General features: G+C 33.2%; 1 pseudogene; it reads right to left on the reverse strand.

Moving 5' to 3' along the window:
• Positions 1-224: 224 nt before the first annotated feature.
• LOC128042474 (tryptophan N-monooxygenase CYP79A68-like) lies at positions 225-4,606 on the reverse strand (annotated as a pseudogene).
• Positions 4,607-6,992: the final 2,386 nt, after the last annotated feature.

Raw genomic sequence — 6,992 nt, forward strand, 5'->3', positions numbered from 1 at the left:
ATGGCTTAACTGCCCCCACTAATACATGACTAGCTTATAACTAAAATCATACACAAAAGTAGCTGACCAATCAGTCATTACATCAAGGACTAATCAAAGACTAATCCTACTAACTTTCTTACAAAATTTTGTAACTAAACAAGTTTACATTGAAACAAAATGAACTAAGCTACTGTTGCATTTGGTCAAGCTCCAATGCTGCAGTTCAGATTCCTTTGCTGTTGCTAAACTCGATGGCTACATGCTGCTGGTTTCATGTTGCATTGCAGGCCAACTCTCAACAGTTTCTTGCCAACTCTCTATTGTTGAATCCTGCCTTCAATAATGGGACTGTTATATTTCTCTAGAACACTAGTTGTGTCCTCCACGATTTTCTCATGCCTCTCCAGGTCGAGGCCTTTCAAAAATGGCAAGTAATCGGATATACAAAAGGAATAAAGATGAATGACTAAAGCGAAAATGGCGTCGACATATTCTTCTTCCTCAAAACCAGGTCCACCATCTGATTTCCCTTCTCCCAACTATCTTTTATTAAAGATCAACTTCCATGTCACATTGCAACAATAGTGTTGGGCAACTAGTCTTAAGTCTACAAGGACGCCTTCATCACCATTTTTGCATTGGTCCAGTACGTAACGCACGTGGTCATCAGCTTCTTCAACTCTTTTCTCGTGAAGCCATCGATGTCTTTCCAGTGAAAGCATCTTGCTGACCATAACTCTCTTCATTTTTCTCCATTGATCTCCTAAAGGTGAAAAAATAGTGGTTAAGTGCCCTTTTGAAAGGACATCAGTGGCCATGGTAAGGGGTCTTGAAGAAAAACTAGCATCATGTTTTCTCAAGAATTGGAGACTGATTTTAGAACTAGTGATGGGAATCACATGAACGTTTCTGAGATGAATACAAGCAATTTTGGTGTTCATTTTTATCATGAAACTGTGTATCCAATGAGACACCGAAGTTTCCTTCTTGTTTATGATGAATTTAGGGAGGTTTCCCACAATAGGCAAAGGTTTAGGGCCTGGCGGAAGAGAGGGCTGCTTACGGAAGAGAGGGCTGCTTATACTTTTGGGCATTGCGCTGCCATTGCAGGTTAAAGAGGTAACACAAAGCAAAAGTAATGAAAACAAGTAAGGTGGAGAAGCTTAGCATTGTTTTAAAAGGAGCGATAAACATAGAGTAATAGATTTCCATGGCAATTTGAAAATGAAGACCAATGAAGATACCCATATTAAATTTCCTGGCAATACATATACATATACATATACATATACATATATCCAATTTCATTTTTTACTTTTATTTAATTTTAACTCTTTATTCAACTTTTATTTTTTTAGTACTTAAATTTACTTTTTTTTATTTGATAGATATTTTGAACTTTGATTTTCTTGTATTAAATTTAATTCTTAGATTTTAGAAAATTGTTAGGTAGGCCTTTCCCATCACATAATCAGTGGATGCCACGTAAGACTATTTTTGCATGTCATTTGATGACTAAGAAATGAAAAATAAATTCAAAATTTTTGTTTTTTCCTTCAACCATTCTTATCTCTAGACAACGAAAATGGCGAAAAGAGAGTTAAAACCTTGCTTTTAGTAATATTAAATGAAAAGAATGTTTCATCCATGCATCTTAAACCGCCAAACCCAACCTCCAACCCCCAACCCCCAACATTTTTAATAAAATGTCACTATATTGTATGGTTAACTGATATATAAACTCTTTAACAAATATATAAAATATATACTAATTTTGTATTAATGTAAAAATAGTCTAAGTCAAAATTATATATATGAGAAAAAAATTAATATTTCCAATAATTTAATTTTTTAAACATGTTTGACAACACATACTAAAAAGTATTGGATAATTTATTTTAATTTATGGAGTACTAATCTTTGTTGAATCTTTTAGCAGGTACTATGGATAGAGGTAAAAAAACCTCTACAGAAATAGTTGGTGAATGGACAACAGTACACAAAAAAACCTCAACAAAAGGAAAGTAGCATCAAATTCCAAACAAGGATTTGTACCTGCAGAAATCCCATTTTATCCTAAACAGGGATATTATGTGCCATATACAATCGTAAAACAACCAGTTGGAACAAATGTTTTAGCATATCTAATGGTAAACCAACCAATTGGAACTTCTTCATTGATCGCAAAAAAGGTGAGTCAATCACAATGGTCCCAAGATCAAAATTTGGCAACAACAACAAATTCAAGATATAAAAGATCTTTCAAAAATAAAAGATTTTTATAATCCTGGTATACTACTAAAGGTTTATAATTTTATTAATGAGATATGGAAAACCCATATTTCAAATCAAAGAGCCAATTTTAGAATAGCTCTTACACAGTTTTCATTAACATTTATGCTGATATTCTGAAAACCCCTTTCAATCAAAGCGCTTCGCGGATTGTCTTGTCCCTCGACTTCATTTGTTACCGTAGTCACATTCCCATCAGCATGTGATGCGGAAACCCGGATCTAGACACAAAAGAAACACAAATTAGAAATAAAAAAAATGAGAATACATAAAATTAGTTAAATAATAATAATAAAAAGGATAGATTTTCCCTATAGAACCCTTGGTTAACTTCTAACCAAAAATGCCAATGATTGAGCGGCTCCCTAAGAAACCCCTAGAAGAAGAACCTCTAGAAACACCGATGAACGGGAAAGAAATTTGAATGTTTGCAACTCTGAAATACCCTCGAAAGTAACAAACTCCAAACTAAATAGCAAGAGAAGAATCACTCTACTCCCAAAAATTTGCCTCACACAAATTTGAAAGAAAACAAATACTCTTCTTTTTATTCCCCCATTTTTCTAATGTGTAGAAAACAAGCCTATTTATAGGCAAATTACAAGAGTAATTGAATCCTAATAAAACTCTTTCAAGAGTAATTGAATCCTAATAAAAACTCTTTAAAGAGTAATTGAATCCTAATAAAACTCTTTAAAATTATCTAAGAAAATAAATAAATAATAACCTAACCAATAAAATTACTTAACTCATAAATGATGTGTCCCAACCAATGAGAATTAAGTAAATAATAATAATAATAATAAGATACATAAAAGATTAATCCACCAATTTATGGGCTTTCACTATTCCAAGATTGGTCCAGTGAATTGCATTCCCGTATTTGTCAATGTCACGAACATGATGAATTAAATTTGTAGAACAAAGTCTTGGACAAAAGCATTCATCTTTGATTTTAATTGCCGTGCCTTGCTTCGAGTGATTGGACCACTAGGAAAGACAACCCTTTGAGTGTCACCTCCTTGGCTCGTATCATTCTTCCCCTCTTCAAGAAGATTCATCCTCGAATCTGAACCTACATCAAATTCAAAAGGAGAAAGATCAGAAACATTGAAAGTAGCACTAACACTATACTCACCAGGAAGATCAATGCGATAAGCATTGTCATTTATTTTCTCGAGTACTTGGAATGGTCCATCTCCTCGTGCATCAAGTTTATTCTTTCTCTTAGAAGGAAATCGTTCCTTCCTCATATGCACCCATACCCAATCTCCAAGTTCAAACAAGACTTGCTTTCGCCCTTTATTAACTCGATGTGCATTGGACTCATTCTTTTTCTCAATGGCTTTACGAGCCTTCTCATGGATCTCTTTCACTAAATCAGCTTTCCTTTCACCATCTAAATTAGCAATCTCATTCAAAGGTAAAGGAAGCAAATCTAAAACAGTAAGTGGATTAAAGCCATAGACAATCTCAAAAGGAGTAAAACCTGTGGAAGAATGAACAGAACGATTATAAGCAAACTCAACATAGGGTATCCATTCTTCCCAAGATTTAACATTCTTACCTATTATGGCTCTAAGCAAAGATCCCAAAACTCGATTTACCACCTTGGTTTGACCATCAGTTTGAGGGTGGCATGTGGTAGAGTAAAGTAGTTTAGTACCTAACTTACCCCATAACACCTTCCAAAAGTGACTAAGAAATTTCTCATCTCTATCGGAAACGATAGTCCTTGGGATTCAATGTAATCTCACAACTTCACGGAAAAATAGATCGGCAACATGGGTTGCATCATCAGTCTTACGGCATGGAATGAAATGAGCCATTTTAGAAAATCGATCCACAACCACAAAGATGCTATCTCGTCCACGCTTTGTCCTTGGTAAACCTATTACAAAATCCATTAAAATGTCAGTCCAAGGTGAACTAGGAACAAGAAGAGGAGTATATAGACCATGAGGCATCACAGTGGATTTAGCTTGTTTACAAGTAATGCAAGTAGAGCAAATTTTCTCAACAATTTTTCGCATGTTAGGCCAATAAAAATGCTCATGTAACACATCATAAGTCTTAGTGACTCCAAAACGACCCATAAGACCACCACTATGAGCCTCTCGAACCAACAATTCTCGAATTGAACACTTTGGTAAGCATAGTCTATTATTTCGAAAAAGATAGCCATCATGCTTATAAAATTTGTGAAATGCACCATGTTCACATGCGGAAGAGAGGGCTGCTTATGCTTTTTGGCATTGCGCTGCCATTGCAGGTTAAAGAGGTAACACAAAGCAAAAGTAATGAAAACAAGTAAGGTGGAGAAGCTTAGCATTGTTTTAAAAGGAGCGATAAACATAGAGTAATAGATTTCCATGGCAATTTGAAAATGAAGACCAATGAAGATACCCATATTAAATTTCCCTGGCAATACATATACATATACATATACATATACATATACATATACATATATCCAATTTCATTTTTTTACTTTTATTTAATTTTAACTCTTTATTCAACTTTTATTTTTTAGTACTTAAATTTACTTTTTTTATTTGATAGATATTTTGAACTTTGATTTTCTTGTATGAAATTTAATTCTTAGATTTTAGAAAAATTGTTAGGTAGGCCTTTCCCATCACATAATCAGTGGATGCCACGTAAGACTATTTTTGAATGCATTTGATGACTAAGAAATGAAAAATAAATTCAAAATTTTTGTTTTTTCCTTCAACCATTCTTATCTCTAGACAATGAAAATGGCGAAAAGAGAGTTAAAACCTTGCTTTTAGTAATATTAAATGAAAAAAATGTTTCATCCATGCATCCTAAACCCCCAAACCTAACCCCCAACCCCCAACCCCCAACATTTTTAATAAAATGTCACTATATTGTATGGTTAACTGATATATAAACTCTTTAACAAATATATAAAATATATACTAATTTTGTACTAATGTAAAAATAGTCTAAGTCAAAATTATATATATGAGAAAAAAATTAATATTTTCAATAATTTAATTTTTTAAACATGTTTGATAACACATACTAAAAAGTATTGGATAATTTATTTTAATTTATGGAGTACTAACCTCTGTTGACTCTTTTAGCAGGTATTATGGATAAAGGTAAAAAAACCTCTACAGAAATAGTTGGTGAATGGACAACAGTACACAAAAAAACCTCAACAAAAGGAAAGTAGCATCAAATTCCAAACAAGGATTTGTACCTGTAGAAATCCCATTTTATCCTAAATAGGGGTATTGTGTGCCATATACAATCGTAAAACAACCAGTTGGAACAAATGTTTTAGCATATCTAATGGTAAACCAACCAATTGGAACTTCTTCATTGATCACAAAAAAGGTGAGTCAATCACAATGGTCCCAAGATCAAAATTTGGCAACAACAACAAATTCAAGATATAAAAGATCTTTCAAAAATAAAAGATTTTTATAATCCTGGTATACTACTAAAGGTTTATAATTTTATTAATGAGATATGGAAAACCCATATTTCAAATCAAAGAGCCAATTTTAGAAGAGCTCTTACACAGTTTTCATTAACATTTATGCTGATATTCTGAAAACCCTTTTCAATCAAAGCGCTTCGCGGATTGTCTTGTCCCTCGACTTCATTTGTTACCGTAGTCACATTCCCGTCAGAATGTGATACGAAAACCCGGATATAGACACAAGAGAAACACAAATTAGAAATAAAAAAACGAGAATAAATAAAATTAGTTAAATAATAATAATAAAAAGGATAAATTTGCCCTATAGAACCCTTGGTTAACTTCTAACCAAAAACGCCAATGATTGAGCGGCTCCCTACGAAACCCCTAGAAGAAGAACCTCTAGAAACACCGATGAACGGGAAAGAAATTTGAATGTTTGCAACTCCGAAATACCCTCAAAAGTAACAAACTCCAAACTAAATAGCAAGAGAAGAATCAATCTACTCCCAAAAATTTGCCTCACACAAATTTGAAAGAAAACAAATACTCTTCTTTTTATTCCCCCCTTTTTCTAATGTGTAGAAAACAAGTCTATTTATAGGCAAATTACAAGAGTAATTGAATCCTAATAAAACTCTTTCAAGAGTAATTGAATCCTAATAAAAACTCTTTAAAGAGTAATTGAATCCTAATAAAACTCTTTAAAATTATCTAAGAAAATAAATAAATAATAACCTAACCAATAAAATTACTTAACTCATAAATGATGTGTCCAAACCAATGAGAATTAAGTAAATAATAATAATAATAAGATACATAAAAGATTAATCCACCAATTTATGGGCTTTCACTATTCCAAGATTGGTCCAGTGAATTGCATTCCCGTATTTGTCAATGTCACGAACATGATGAATTAAATTTGTAGCAACAAAGTCTTGGACAAAAGCATTCTTCTTTGATTTTAATTGTCGTGCCTTGCTTCGAGTGATTGGACCACTAGGAAAGACAACCCTTTGAGTGTCACCTCTTTGGCTCGTATCATTCTCCCCCTCTTCAAGAAGATTCGTCCTCGAATCTGAACCTACATCAAATTCAAAAGGAGAAAGATCAGAAACATTGAAAGTAGCACTAACACTATACTCACCAGGAAGATCAATGCGATAAGCATTGTCATTTATTTTCTCGAGTACTTGGAATGGTCCATCTCCTCGTGCATCAAGTTTATTCTTTCTCTTAGAAGGAAATCGTTCCTTCCTCATAT

Source organism: Gossypium raimondii, chromosome 7 (genome assembly GCF_025698545.1).
Source record: "Gossypium raimondii isolate GPD5lz chromosome 7, ASM2569854v1, whole genome shotgun sequence".
Lineage (NCBI taxonomy): Eukaryota > Viridiplantae > Streptophyta > Magnoliopsida > Malvales > Malvaceae > Gossypium > Gossypium raimondii.